The sequence below is a fragment of the Trichoplusia ni genome, chromosome 17 (genome assembly GCF_003590095.1).
Source record: "Trichoplusia ni isolate ovarian cell line Hi5 chromosome 17, tn1, whole genome shotgun sequence".
Lineage (NCBI taxonomy): Eukaryota > Metazoa > Arthropoda > Insecta > Lepidoptera > Noctuidae > Trichoplusia > Trichoplusia ni.
The window spans coordinates 2,174,287-2,190,976 of NC_039494.1; the positions used below are offsets into that span (position 1 = coordinate 2,174,287).

The 16,690-nt window shown below is 35.5% G+C and overlaps 1 protein-coding gene across 2 annotated transcripts in view; it reads left to right on the top strand.

Moving 5' to 3' along the window:
* The window catches only part of LOC113502524 (bifunctional heparan sulfate N-deacetylase/N-sulfotransferase), an 85,506-nt gene that overhangs the window by 23,305 nt on the left and 45,511 nt on the right, over positions 1-16,690 (top strand). The window contains exon 1 of one of the 2 annotated variants that reach the window (XM_026884130.1): positions 11,475-11,894. The exons of the other annotated variant lie outside the window; for it this stretch is intronic. The gene's annotated coding sequence lies outside the window, so the exon portion shown is untranslated. Of the gene's footprint in view, positions 1-11,474; positions 11,895-16,690 lie in introns of those variants that run through there. 2 annotated transcript variants of the gene reach the window in all.

The window sequence follows — 16,690 nt, forward strand, 5'->3', positions numbered from 1 at the left end:
ATCATCATCTATCACCTACCAATAAAAGAACTATCGCGAAATTAGCATACTTAGTAATTAGCACTTAAATTATGTTCTTTGTTTCAATGTAGCAAAATGAGCTTAATGATAACTTTGCATCAACCTTGTTAAAATAATATTGTTTTCATCTCCGTTGTCATAGCTTGATTTGTATGCCTTAATTAACCACATAAAGTTTTTCGTAAAAACATGTCTACACCCAAACTCGTCGGAGTCTTTAACAAGATCAAAGTCTAACGTCATAACAATTTCGTTTGTTATCTCAGCACAGCGGCATCGTTAACTCAGAAACGGTTTCACTTGTTGAAACAGTTGCCTGTTTGAATTCTAATTTCCGTATCCATTAAATACGTTACTCTACTCTCCTATAATTACTCAAAATTTCAAAACTAACCTCCACAAAGTATCATTAGCTACTAAAATTTGTTTGCTGATCTAAAATATCCAGAGAAGATTCAATTTGATTTTGGGCATTACCACATTTGAGCACCTATACGAACGATGGGTAACGATTTCGTAGAGACGAAAATTTATTATGCTATCTATTCTCGTGTCTAAAGTTCGGGTTAAAGTGTACGTAATTTATTATTTCAGACACTATTATAAGAAGACTCGAAGTAATTATCGACTGTACCGAAATGCCAGAAAACTCTATTATAAGACTTAGTTTCTTAATCGAAACAATTTTGTAGATAATTTAGCGTCAAAGCAAGCCAGTAAATAGATTAAGTTTTTTAATTAACACTACTAACACAATTTGCCAGCGCTAAAGTTGTGAAGGCTACAGTAATAATCAATTTTACCTTCAATTAGGATTTCGACGTTGCACAATTGAAATGACGAAGTATTTTATAAAATAAAATTTGGATGATGCTGTATGATGGCTAAATAGTCATAGGTACATCAGAATTACTTGTTTTTTTTTTTGCGGAAAAGTACAGGTAACTGGTCTACATTCTGTTATACTTTTTTTATCTACGATTCAGGTAGGTAATTGTTATCCCCACGTTGTTGACATATATGTTGAACAATACGAGCTCCATAATCACGAGGCTTCAGAGCCAAATGGTTCAGATTTAGGTCATGATAATCCGTTTGCAAACGTGTCAGTTGAATGGGCAGCTCAATTTCGACCCTGTAATTAAGGAGTCACCTGCGTGAACAACTCAGTCCACGTAATTAAAGCTTTCAAGTTGGGTCGAGTTATGTCGACCCACTACCACTGGGGAGACTGCGGTTTGTGAGTCAAATTTCATGCAGATAATAGGACCTCTATAACTGCGCAACTTGTGAGCTTAGCCACGATTTAATTGAAGCCGTGAATAAACTAGACAAGTTTTCAATATAAGTCACTATTTTCTCAGTTTACTGGTTTGGCTTTTATTTCAATGTGTTTTGTTTTATTGTTCGTTTTACATGACTTAAAACATAGTTGGTTATTTTAGATGCACTTACTTCTTATACGACTAATAAGTTTAGCATTTGTTGCAAAAAGTGATTTATGACTGTTTGTAAGTCACGACTCGAGCTTAATTTAGGAAGTAGTTTTTCGCTTCATTACTGTCTACTTAATCATTATATTATTGTATCGCAGTATATTTTTGTTTTTGACGAAGACGATTGACGACCCGTCAAATAAAGTTTTATTTTAAAATTAGTAAACTTTTTAAATGCTTTTGCCATTTAAAATTCCAAAGCTAATCTGTAAGAACAAGCTCCTATTCTATAAGTTATTCGATTAATTAGATACAGAACTCGATATCTACAAGATGATAGAGCAATAGGTGTATCGGACAGTGGCGAAGGGTGAATTTTCTTAGAAGGGAAGCCGGACCAAAAAAGAACCTTACCTTGCTTGTGATGCGTGAATTCTAGTTATTATGGCTTGTACCTTATATCTTGTACGATGAATTTTCTTTAGCATTCTTATTATGAACTACATGCGTATTAGCAAAAAATGTTTCTATCCTATTGGATAGAAACATTTTCGGAAATTCGGATTCGGAATGCAGGATTTCGGAAATAATAATTTCCGAAATCATGCAATGATAAACAACTACGGATATGTTTTTCGGTCTGAACATGTTTTTAGATGAATTTGTAAGATTATTAATATCATTAAACCCCGTGTGGCTCCATAAGCTGTTAGAATCTGAGCATAACAAGCAAGGAAAACAAAACATTTTATTTAATTTACAACTTCCCGTGAGCCAAGGATACTTGTTGTAAAAAGAACTATTAAAATGTTTGAAAAACCCATCGCGTCGTTGAATTAAATTTTATTACAAAATAAAATAATCATGTCAGGGCGAGCACGGCCTAAATGAATTACGTGTTTTTTATTTTCAAAACTCAACTTTGAAAAGGATGTTTCCTCAGTCAACAAATAATCTGTCAGGCAGCATTCTACGTTCACTAATGCCGCCATGCTATCGAAGTTACTCTATTATAACATATTACTACTTAAATAACAACTGCTTCTATTAAAACTACAAACTAAAACAACTTACCTAAATACCTGCGTGAAATAGACGACTACCAAACAATATAACTAAACTGCACCACACTGCACTTACACGACACAAATCTATCACTAATTCACTCTAGTTTACACTAATTTACTCAAATAAATAAATTTCAACAATAGTACATGACCAATTCTAAATTATTATACTAATATATCGAATGAAATGCAAATGGTCTGGTGAAAAAAATATAAAGTTTGACAGATAAATGACCGCGAACCAAAAGTGAAAAGAAACTATCATTCTATCCCGTTCCGGCGGACAACGAAGTTCGGTATCATTCTATCTCGTTCTGACGTATCTCTCCGTCCCTATAACTCGAAAAATTGCGGCTTCCCTAGCTCCTAAGATTGGCACGCTTTGTGACGTCAAGGTCACGATCGCTGCAATAGAAACTATGCACTGGATTCCTGTTTCGCCTTACGAGTTACCTTAGTCCTTACTAACGACGACCAAAATGTGCGTGAGCGGGATTTATTGCGCGGTGTAAAATAGTAGGCGGATTATTTTTTATTGTTATTTTTAAAAGCAATTTTATTGTTATATCAGTACTATAACTTCGTAAATTATTAACTTGTTTCAATGATAATGAAAAATAATAGACACTAGTATTTTCTATATTTCGAAAGGGAAGCCGGTAGGAATCGAGTTGTATGGAGCCTTCGCCACTGGTATCGGAAACGGGCCGGGCTAACGGTAGCGCCGGCGCCCAGCCCAGTTGGACACCAGCCAACAGTTACAGTACATAGTGTTTGTTTATAACATTAAAACGTTTAATGTCTTCGGAACACTCCCAACGTGGTCGCCGAGATTTTTTATAAGCATTGCATAGCTAGCGAATTGGAGACAATAGTATTTCGCATTTCATATCAAATATAGCTTTCCTCTAGCCCAAGTATTCATACTAGCAATACAAATTCAGGTACATCAGTAATTTCTCAATCAAAAATGAAACGTAAGCATCCTGTATAATGTGTAATTAGTGCATCTGCCTTAACCCGAGTTAGTGGTCTATCTACGATCACAATACTATTACAGAAACGATGACATGGGTCACTATCAATAAAGGATAATACTAAAGGGGTAGGTATTTGTAGTACCTACCAATCCATTAATGACGTCTAATAAGAGGGTGTCCAATCATACGTGCCGCGTTAAATGTCCGTGTTTACATAGGACTCGGAAACATCTGGTTTTGATGAACTGAATACTTCGCATTCAGGTTGGCGGCACTTGAAATCGTGCCAGCTTATTTTAAGTGGCGACGTCTGTTCAAGATTTGTGTCTAATGCCCCGCGTTATAATTTTATTATATTTAAATCATCATTTATATTGTGCTTTTCATAATTTTATGCTACTCGAAAAAGTTAAAAAATTCGTGCAAAAATCTCAGCATAAAAAGTGCCAGTCTGTGTTCACTTACAGTGTTGCAGTGAGATTTCATTGGATGACACAATAAATATGATATTTTACGATTTCACTTTCGCGACGCTTGCTCTCTCCTTTAACATAACTGCAGCGTTCTGCCTGGACGAGCACAATACAATCATGTATTATTCATTAACGCGGCTCATTTTTGCAATAATTAATTCGGACACATGTCGCATTTACAATGTTACTGAAATTTCATTATCTTCGCGAATTGTAATTAAAGCAGTTTATCGTAATTGACTATCATTTATAATCGATGCGTTGTCGTTTCTTACATTGTTTCTATGTATACTTTAAGTGGACGTTAAACTTTTAACAAGGCTTAAACTATTCATATCTCTGTGTTGCGCAATTTAAACGTTCGTACCGCATCTCCCACAGTTAGTGGCAGTAGTATGATAATGAACTGGAATGGGTTATAGTTTGTTCCCAATATCCTCTGTAACGACGGCAACTCGACGGCGACTCCCGCCGGAAACAAAGTTTGATTTAGTTTAGACGCGACAATCCGTTTGTTGTAATGGTAACGAACCCAATTATACGTAGTTACATTTGTTCGACATTATGTACGCTTGTGTTTGATGTGACGGATTTATAGAGACGCCTACGTTTCTATCTATAATTATCTAATTAATTGTACTCAATTCATTACAAGCATTCATTAATGGTTCTTAATGCACTATAAACTCTGTATTATTTTTAGCCTGTATTCTATTACCTATTAAAACTCCTTTTTTTTCTTGCAAAGTTGTATCGTGTATTTTACGAATTACTTTCTTTCATTAACAAGTATCGAAACACTTAAATAATATTTACACTTAGAAGAGGAGGTATACTATAGATAATGCCTAAATGTATTATTTACATTGCCCAGGTATTGTGCATGTAAAAAAAACCTAACATGAATACCACTCTCAATATTGTCATTACCTTTCTTGATGCAGAAGCGGCGGGGTCACAGTAGTTCGACTCGCTACCCCGCTGCTGCCGCGTCAGCTCTTTATTAAGGACTCCTGTTGACTCCACTACCCAGTCAAGGTATCCCGATAAATACGCGTAAGAAAACCACTAAGTCATTTAATAATGAATGACCCTCACGAATGTTACCATAAAAAGTAAGAATAGTTAATCAAGTTTTGGGAAAATGTAAAACATATCACAAATTCGTAAACAATATCTGTTTATGGAAGGTTGAAGTTACGTTTTTTTGTGTTGCCAACTCAGTGGACCTTTTTACAGCGTAAGCAGAATTCCCTGAGGTACCACAAAGGTTGTGGGGACCGTTAATTTTATTTTATTATGTTACACATGTTTACTATTCTTGTGTTGACAACTTGCTTTGAATAATAAGTAACCCTTTGCACTGCATTCTCGTAATTATCATAATTTTATTAGCTGGACGGTCAATGCGTTTGCTACTAAACGGCACTGGTTATTCTCGTTTCGTTTTTATATGACTTTGTTGAACATTTAAAATTATAACGGCCAAATATGCGTAAAAATAAACACAAGATACATAAGACTATTATAATTTTTAATTCTTCTAAATACTGTCCGGTAAATACGGAAAATTTAAAGAATATTAATTCTCCGAACGAAGTAAGCAAAAGCTTTTCCGTTAAAAGATGTTACTTACACAAAATCGCTTTTGACATCCGGGCGGAACATTTAACAGTTTTTTTCGTATTGCGTATCGCCCCGAGCTAAGGATAGAATTCTCGAGATACTTTCCCGTTTTAACACATTTGCCAGAAAGTCGGATAACTCGGGTACAACTAGACAGCGCCCGGAGCCAGTCGTCAGCTGCTCACTCCTTGCACATTTATGAAAAAACTTTCGTCTACATTCTTGGCATTGTCTCCGCTATTCCTCGGTTCAACTTATTTCGAATTCATATACTTTTGCTCACGTGTTTTACAATCAAATAGAACCATTTCTCAACATAATAACCTTTACATCATCTAATTTATATTTTATCTGTCAGCCTGCATTGAATCGGAAAATGAAATTATATTATCCGCAGATTAAATTATATCGTCCATAAATTGATTTAATCATCTTGTTTATTGTTCTGTTTCCGCAGTTTCACTCGATTGGCTCTACTGGTACGTTGTATTACCAATAATGCAAATAATATGAAATGTTGAAGTTATAAAAGTTAATAAGTAACCTCGACAACTGTTCACTTTGCTCTTTCTTCGCAACCGACTGCCTCGTTGTACTTTTATGAAAAAAGTTTTAGCCGTTGCACTCTCTTCTACGACTTTTGCCTTTGGTAAATTCTTGTTCGCCACAAATCTCGAGCACTTATTTACGCAATAATGATTTGATTCATGGTATGAAATATGACTTACAAATATTTATTTTGCTGTAAAATAAAAATTGCGTTGCCAAAGTAAATAATAAGTAATTTTAACTTATTATCATGTTATTTAATTGCTCTTCATAAATAAATAAATTTAGTTTTACGAACACAGGACGACCCAAGTTTTGGACATATTACCAACCGAAAAATTCCAATAGACTACAATCTAAAGATAATACTTGAGATGAACCTAATACCGTGGCCATTTACTAATTCATCTACAAAGCAGACGAAATAATTATTACAGCCAAACAAGTCACCTGTAACTCCTCACCTTGCCTTATTTTTATTCCAAGGTTTAAGCTTTTTCATTGTATGCTCTTGAAGATTTAGGTAGCACTTCGTCTGAGCCGCTTACCTCCGTCACGGACGCGCCCCGGGGCTTATGCACCGCTGCGGCCGGACCGCCCTATCTATTTTCACAGACGTCCAATCAACTGTGTCGATTCAAACAATATTTTCACTTTAAACTGCATTTTAAAGTCCATTTATATTGGGTTAAGTGGAAATTGACTTCTAATTCACTCTAATAACCTTGCTCTTGGTCAGGAATTATTCATTAGTTATTTTAAATTAAAACATTGTTTTCAGTAGAGAGATAGGAGCAGTCAAACGTTTTATTTTTAATTTAAAATATTGAAACGTAATATTCATATAATATGCCTAAATATAAAAACGGAAAAACGGTATGGACCCGTTACAAAAATCGTTTTGCATTATAAAAGAGGTTCGACATGGACTGATGACGAGTATCTTTTCATATTATGAAACTTAGCCAGAACCCTTGCGTAGTATTAGTCCATGGGATCACAACTAATCCCGCAAAAATGTTTATAGGATAAAGCAAAATAAGTAAATATCTTGATCAAATCTCTTATACAATATCACTATCGTGAGAAAGTCTTTAGGGATTCCGTTTAGGTTTATGTTTTGTTATCAGCCGTCTTGGTAATTCGGAACGTGACGTACCGTGATATTAAGCCATGTTAGTAATTTGTCTACTGGTTAAAGAAAAAAAATCCAGCAAAAAACATGTGGCCAAATTACAATACCAAATAATTTCGAATGTTCTAAGAGGACGTTACCTCAATCAATATATTACCGGCATGAAACAAACCTTAAAGGGAAAATAGTTTATTCAGTACTTGATTTATGTAAAAGCTTGTCGAAAGGAAAGGCGATTTGAATAGAGCTTCCCGTTAACCGTGTCGAACCTGAAAGCTGTTCATAAATGAACCTACTACAGTGGTAGTCGTTGCAAGGTGGCTAAAAGCCTCCGTTGTTAGGTATGTGTGTGAAACTTTATACTTGGGCTCGATGAGGCAGACGTATGCTGGCATTGAGCGACACATTAAAAGCATGACGCGTTGAGCAGGCTCCCGTCATCACGCGTTCCATACATCAACATTAGTACTGAATGTACATTACTTAAGCATTCATGTTGAGGGGTTTTAATCCTTCGTAATTATAATGTTCCGTGCATAAAATATTTTCTGATATGAACTGAATGTTCAGGAAATTTATCAGGTAAATTTTCAGTATGTCGGACTGATTTTCAAGTAGGTACTGAGATTAGGTTTTAATTCGTTATAAGTTGCATGCGCTGATCAACATCTAGTTTCGCGGTGATTCAGGTTTAGTCAACATAACATAACAAAACACAACGGCATATAACAACGTAACCACAACGTAAGTAAGAGTAAGACAGTATTCATACTTGTTGTCATTAAAGTAATCATTCGAACTGAGCACATACGGAAACTTGGTATACATTTTGTCATCCGAATTCTGTCTTAGTAAAAGCCCAAAGTACGCAAATGCTCTCATTTTATTACTAGCAGTTCGGAAGTAGTTAAAGATGTTTAGAGTGTCTTGAACGTTGCACGTACGTTTAACTATCAGTCGGCGCATCATTAATGCATGTTGTTTACAAGTTCTCACGATGTTATTGGAAAACTCCACTTTATCTGTTCGACGACAGTCTGGGCTATATTCCTTGCTAGTGTTTATTCTAGAGTCTGTTTAATATTCATATATTCACTTGTTTCGTGTTTATGTGTCGTCACAAATATAGCATCATATTTTTATTGGTATTTTCTGTTAGGCTTTGGCGGTAGGCAACAAACGACTAGTGTGTCGGTACAAGGGTACAATAAAGGTAAACTTATAGATTAACTATGTATTTTTCCACTAAGTTTGTATTTTAAAATGTAAGACTCGACATAGAAAACAAAACTTAGCTTTTTATAATGCTCTTCAATTTTGTTTAACAAAAACGAACCAATAAAGGAAAAAGTCATATTTTTATTCTTATGCAAATACAAAACGTTTACCAGTGATTTAGAGAACCGCGCCACTTAATCTGACAATAAATAATCCAATAAGAACAGGAAGACCCACTTACTTTGTCAGCAGACTTTCCATTAACGACTGTCGCAATTGATATTCCTTCGGTTTTTATTTTCAATTTGTAAACAGAAATAAACTGACCCTATAGGTTCAAACTTGCCTGCTGCATTCAAAAATAAAAATAATAAAACAAAGGTCAACTAAACCCAAGGCCGAAGTAATAATTAAAGGCAAAAGTCATGCTTAAACATAACCATTATCTATTTACCTACGTGCAATAAAAATAAAAGTAAAATATTACGAGTTTGTAGATTAAGAATGAAGGTAACTACTGAAATATACGAGCGGTGTATCGCGTGACTCCGGCCCGTGCCGCCCACTGAAGGTGATAGCGTGAATATAGCCGTACATGCGAACATCACCGATACCCATCCCCGCCGTACGAACATTCACATTAACAATTGTATCACTTTCTTAACACGCGTATTCCTTCAAGCGCGTAATCTTAATTTTATTTAGATTTTTTGTCACCTAATTGATGTACTGCATGCCATCTTTCATATTCAGTGCGACATCGCGACGGTTAGTTGTCACAATCGTTGTAACGGATCATTCACCTCAATTGAAAGTTGTTATTTAATGCAATGGAGTATTAACGCGAGCAATGCGTGAGAGCCGCGCGACGGCTTGGTGAAATAATTTAAAACTATTTTGAATAACTTAACAAAATATCATAGTGGCAAATGTAACGTGTATCTAATAATTATAAAACCCTAAATTACTTCCCTATAGAATAAAGAAAAATGTAAGTTAATCAAGTCTAAAATAATGTCATCACTGTAGTTAGAACACACAAAAACTTTGAAAAGCTATCAAATTTAAAAGTATACCTTACTAATCTGAATTAAAACATCGTGCTAAAAATAGAAAGCAGAAATTTGTCCTAACCTAAACATCTGGTCACTGTTTGTTGATATAACACTAATCTTCACGTCGATATTCGTAGGAAAAGTTACGAGGAAAAGCTCCTTCGTTAACGCCATATTTATCAATGAGTTATTAATGTAATATTACATTTATGCTTAGCCATGTGATATTTCCTCGGTTTCCCACGAAACCTCCTGTAACAAATGGGCGTTTCATTAAGAATAAAGCGTATTTTTAGCCAAGATATTTCTGGTTATAAAAACACGTGATAAAGCAGCTTTTTTAAGTATTCCAATATTTTTAGCCATCCATTGTGATTAAAAAGCCTGCCAACACATAAAAAGAGATACCTAATGCTATTTATAAGGTAAGTGATTATTATTTTACAATCTCGCTCGTCAGTAATCGTTACTTGTGAATTTATTGCGGATTTTATTACGGCAACATAGTCATCATGTAGATAAATCGATGATTTATTGTTCCTTTTCGTGGCCTTGTTAAGTTTAATGACCAATAAAAAGGTAAGGCCTCCGGCCCTCTCATCTTCATGTAGTTGTCGTAGATTCGATTGTAAAAGGCGAAGCGTAATAAACGATGGAGTCTTTTCTTTTTTGGTTTTTGCCTTTTGACCCAAAGCTAGCTGTAATTAGTGTTACCAACTCCAATAAAGCAGAATTGGGTGCTGGCTTCTATTAGAGGTGGTCAAAGAGTTCCTTAATTGAAATTCAAACGGAAATACTATTCAGCACCTGTTGTCAAATGTCTTTCGAATTCTTTTCATGTTTAATTAGAACTAAGTCATCGGAATTTGCTTTCTGAACAGACTTAGTTGGTCTTGTATGGTTTCGTATATTTTCTTCACAAATTGGGACGTCTTGGGAAAGAGGTGACATCTGGCAACAGTATAGTTGTAATGCTCGGGATGCCTGCTTTCTCGCAAGCGGCACTTGTGCCGGTCGCACCCGCCATCGCGCCATGATGAACGCTCGGCCGTTACGTGACGAGAGTCTCACCAGCAATGTTTCAAATATCTGAGATGTAACGCTTTACTGAACTGAACAATACGACTTTTACCTTCTAAAGTCAAATACTGACTTGTCTTCTTATAATCTTGTTCTACAAGGAATACAAAGAGATAAGGTTTTAACCTCATTACGCTATCTCTAGTTTTTATATGCAATTGTACCGGTTAAATATAAAACTTAAAACGAAAAAGTTACTAGTTTCTCAAAAATTAAACTTTAGAGTTAAATCGTCAATACATCGGATTCTACTTGGTTGGACTATGATGATACATCTATGATTCTCATTATCACCGCATAATCTAATTATAAAAGGATCTTCATTTGACGATCTGATAAATATACTTACTAAGAAAAGTACCGAAACACAGCCACCTAACCACAGCTCAATAAACATTATGCCTAATAAAATAATGTGAATATATTGATACAATAAAGCAACGTCAAGAACGAAATAATGTGAAATCCAAAATGTATCTGAGGTACGCGATTTGTCAGGCAAACGTGAGTGTCCCATTAATAAAAGGGAACGAATCTTCCGTGCAAGACAAAGAAGCCAGTATCAATATTTATTGGCGTGCTTAGTATTAATCGGGGAGGATCGTGCCTTTGTATCGCGAGCGTACGTTGTCGGCTCTGAATAGATGGACTGTCGCGGTCGGAGTACCCCTAATTTTTCTTAAGCAAATCATTTTTCATGCTATGTTAACAATATTATATTTTTGGGAGTATTTATGAAGCTTGTTATTTATTTCCAAAATGTATTTCCTCTTCAATATTTTTATAATTAGGTAACTTCAAACAATGTTTTTTTGTTTCATAAGTTAGTTAATTACCGAAGTTACATTAATTTAAATGTTTTTTGTTCAATGATTTTGATTCAACAGTTTTTAAGTTCGTAGTCCGTAGCGTAGAGCTCTCGTAGCCGCGCCCGCCTTGCCGCCCGCCCGTTGATATCGCTTGCCCTACAGTATCACCAATAAAATTCAGTCCGTAGTCGAGTCGGTTCAGTCAGTATGCCTCCCGCCGCAACCGAGGTCGGACGTGTGGCGAGCGCCGCGATCTCACTCACTATTCGCTTACGAAATGTGTGACAATAAGTGTTGCTTCCTCTTTGTTATTTAAAATTTTGATGTGTTTATAGACAATAATAACGCTGTTAATATACTTAGAACTTTTTAAAATATTAGTATCTAATTGTAAAGTGTGTATATTGCTTGATTCTGTCTGCGAATATTATCAACTATAGATGAGGTAAGACTATTAAGATTATCATATTCTATAATTATGTTTTATGAAATTCTACACACATATTAGTCTAATTCTAATTCCGACACATAAAATAATATAAAATTGTTTTCGTCCTTCACTTCTATGGCCGGGCGGTGAACAATGTAGTACGCACGCGACCTTTTTATAATTTCATCGCACATTAGATTGTGATTTTCCATTTTACCGCCATCATGAGTCACCGTGTTGACAGCAATTTTTGCCGTTCTATTTAGTGTTTTTATTAATCATATACAGAACTCAACGCAATTATAACACTCATTTACATTGGACAACCAACCTTAAATTAACATTTATGTGTTAAAGGGTTTAAATCTTTTAATTGGTATTTATGTGGACCTCTCTAGGTCTTAACAGAGGCTTATTAGTCCCTAACGATGTTGTTCAGATATAAAATAATGGTCAAGTAAACCCTCGTTAAACAATAATGTTTATGACATAAATGTACTAATTTGTAGATCACTGAACATGAATTGAGATGGTTTATTTAATTGTTTGTAAAATTGAGGTCTGTCTATGTTATGCTCACAATATACATACATGTAGATTGGTAATATAATATTATGTGTGTCAGCATTTTGTGGTCCTTGCATTATGCTGTTACTTACAGGCATAACTCCGGTCAACCGCAAATATTGACGTCGTAAAACTTGGTCGCAAAAAAGCTGTTTGTATCCCTCACGCTTACATAGTTTTCGTATTAGAATTCCTAGGAATGGTGATAGCACTGATTTGGTGCTGGTATACCCTTTTCTGGTTCTATTCATCGTTGAAGATAACTTTTAAAGAATACTCAAATAACCTTTAGGCATCCGATATTAAATGTTGATTAGAGTATAGAATCCTACTAATATTATAAACGTTAAAGTTTGTATGTACCACTGAACAGATTTAGACGAAACTTAGTATACAGATAGTTCATAACCAGGATTAACACAGAATAGTTTTTATCCCGTTATTTTGTACAATCATTTTCGATTGCTTGCGGGCGGGCCTGCGGGCTACAGCTAGTCTTAAATAACGATAAGTTTTTGGGTGTTACCACTTCTACCCTTTCTTCGATTTCTATAAAAGATGTATGAGAAGTACGTCAGGACTCGGGCGTTGCTCCTACCATTTAAGATGAGAAATGGGCAGCAATGCAGTTGAGACAGCTACGTCGGAGCGCAGTAAGATTGCGGCCGTATTATGCTTATGCACTGAATATTCATTGTCGCTACGCGCACTCACTTGGCGCTCTTTAATCAACTCCTTTCGCGGCACCATCCTTTTTCGTATCAACGGTGACCTGAGATTTTTAAAATGGAAACATCTGTTATAAACAAATAGCCCGAATCTAACCTTTAATAATTTTCGCTATCAAATGTCGATAAGGCCCAGAAGTAAAATTCTCGAAAAAAAAGTCAAATTCTTCAAATTGACACTACAAATTAAATAATTAAATATTAAACATGCAAGACAAAAGCTGTATTGTATTAAATACGATTGTTCTTGCCAATTAAGATAAAATTGTTTTTTCCATGATGCTAAAATACGCGATATGATATAAATCTTGAATAGGCATCGGCACATTTGATACATCCAACGATTAACAGATAATTATCTATAGTAATCATTCTCTTAATTATAAATTATATGGACATATAAAACGATTTATGTTCATGGAGGTCCGATTCATACAAATTAAAAATGATTGATTGATAATTGATTCTCAATTTAATTGCATAGTAAACGGTATAATAAGCTTTATTCCATTAAAGTACTGGTTTCATAAGATTTTTCTTTTCGAATCTAAAACCATGTAGCGTGTGAGTTCATTAAAAGAATGCTTGTGTGTATACTTAGAGTCCCGTTTTCTACAATAAACACGTACCTGTAATACTGAGCGTTTAAAGTGTACGTGACGTTATCCCACCTTTTAATATGTTGATGCAAAGGACAATAATGTTCGTTCTCTACGTGATTTTATTGGCGATTGTCCTTTAAACGCTGTAACTCTGCAACGCTGTTCTCGTGTTCGAAAAGATCGAATTTAAGTAGATTCTGTAGCACGTACCTTGAATAAGATGTAGGTACTGTTAATAATTATAGAGATAGTATAGTCGAAATTAGTGTTATGAAGGTAGTACTCAGGTAGAAACTAGAATAGGCATATTATGATGCCGGTGTTGGATATGTACTTAGTACTAGCGTAGGTAACTACTCCATTCATACATAAATCTGTAATGCGATTTGAAACATAATGGAAACTATATTAAATTATTCTAATACGCTTAGTAATAGTTCTCACAAGGGTATCCAAGTTGAGATTCAATTTGAACACCGCGTTGCCACTTATACAAACCGAATTGCTAAAACGTAGGAAGAAACTCAAGGCTCAATTTATTTCGATAATTTGTTTTGTGGGAGCAAATCAAACTCAATGTCAGTAAAAGCCAATGGACACTGGATCTAAGAGCGAAATTACTCGAAAAATTGGTTCGGAAAAGATCCCTGTGGTAGCGTTATTGAAAAAAGGTCGGCTTGATTGATATTCGAACTTTACACGTTGAAAATGGTGAAATGCGAACCGTTTCGGTTTTTCGTCTCTGGCAAAAAAAGATTGACTCAATTTGTTCTTGTCCGCTACGAAATAAACTTGACGAAGGGTATTTTTAACTACAGATTTATCTTTACGGAAACTCTGTAATCGCTTTGATTTCGTCTAAATGAAATGACTATTTAGAGTGTTGAATAGTAAATTAATGAAACTCGTTTTGACGAGACCAGTCTTACTTAATTAGTTTTACAATATAATTTGAAGTTAGACTACTCATTAAGATCGTTATCGTTGTTTAAATTGTATTCATTAGTCATTTATATCGGTCAATTAATACAAAAGGTGCTTAATAGTAGTTTTTAAAGTTATTTCATTTTATTAAAAACCTCAACAAATATAAACAGCTATTTTATAAATTATCGTTAATAATTCCATTTAACATCAAAGCCAAAACGAGTCTTCTAATCGTCTATCAAAATACGCAGCATGTTTTTACAAAACGTTATCATTATTGTAACAAAAATTTAATTACCTCAAATGCGGTGCTCTAGGGGCCTATTGTGCCTTGAATAAAACGTCGTACGCACTGCCGGCGACGGTCACGAGAGAGCTCACCGTGATAGATGATATTCGAGAACAATTAATCTTGGGCAAAATATGCGGACGATTTGCGAGCGAGTGGTCGGGCCTAATGGTCGGGAGATTATCACGCGTCCACGTCCCGCGCTTACCCCACCCGACGTCATTAGCGGGAATATCGTCGCTTTAACTACACTAACAAATTAATTGATTATTATAATATACATAGCCGATACCAGAAACAGCTGAAAAAAAATTTGTAACGTTTGCATAGAAAAGACGTCGAGGGAGGCAATAACGTGTCGGCATACACCCATATATCATAGTGAGGGTTTTTCATAAAGGAGGCAGCGCCGGAGCCGTGCGCTCGGACACTAAAGGCGTTGTTATGCGACGCCGCTGTCCTCGGATAATGTCTTGCATAAATTTACTGTAATCGTGTAAAGCCAGTGCCACTTGCATAATTTAATGCAAGCAAGCAATTCTGTTTACTTTAAAAACGTCACATGCAGATCGAGTTTAAAAACACTAGCTCTCGACGGCTGGATTTCTACTTTAGTTAAGTGAATCCACTAATTATGCAGGAGAACACTCGCAATAACAAGAATTTAATGGTACAAATGTTCCGTTAATTGGAGATACCTGTTCCCGACTTGCATTACCTACCTTGCAAACCAGAATGGGTTATTGTAGTTGCCTACACAGGGAATCAATATCGAAACGGTATCAATGATTGCCTTTGATCAATTTAACAGCACTTAGAGTATGAATGTTTTGCGGCCGTATTAATTCATTAGTATCTATCGATAATTCTGATCAAAGATACAGTTTTAATCGTGTCACCAAATATCAGTCAAACAATTTAGTTTTGGGCAGAATTTGAGTTTTACATGGTCAGATCGCGAAAATTGAAAATAAAGATGGCACGTTTTAGACAATAGACAACGTATAAATGAAAGCACACGATACGGTATAAAACCGTAATTTGGAATGAGATTTTGTAGCTTGCAGTAGAAATAGTGCTCGGTTGAGCGTGTTTGCTATACGGAAGTTGGGCGGGCGCGGCAGGCAAGCACGGGTAAGTCGTCGCGCCAATGCAAATTAGTGGAATCACAATTAGCGCTCGATTGTAGTTCGCCCTGCAACTTGCAATTAGCAAATGAAACAACCAGGTAAGAGATTCTACAAATAAATTATGAAACGGCGAACCCAGTATTCCTTTAACAGTAAGTGTAACCTTCTGGCATGTTCTCTGAAATATTTATTCAATAATACATACCTACATACATACGATGTACCCATCTCTGTATCTCGCAATATTTCAATATTTTATGTTAATAATGATCGCTTGTATTTGCATTTTACTTGCAAACTTACGGTGGCTGCTTGTTATAATAACTTAACCATTAAATGGGATATGTAAGTATATAAAAGTCCAACTCCGGTACAATTAATAACGTGCTACAAGACGAATATGTTGAGCTATTTGTACGGCAAACAAAATGTCCACGGAATATCCCTCGGGTTGACAGATGATGTTAAGGGCAATTAATCTTGACCAAATATGCGGGCGAATTGTGGGTTTCGCCTCCGTGGCCTAATGGCGACGTTACTGCGATGTTCCAACGCCTTGCATGCCTTT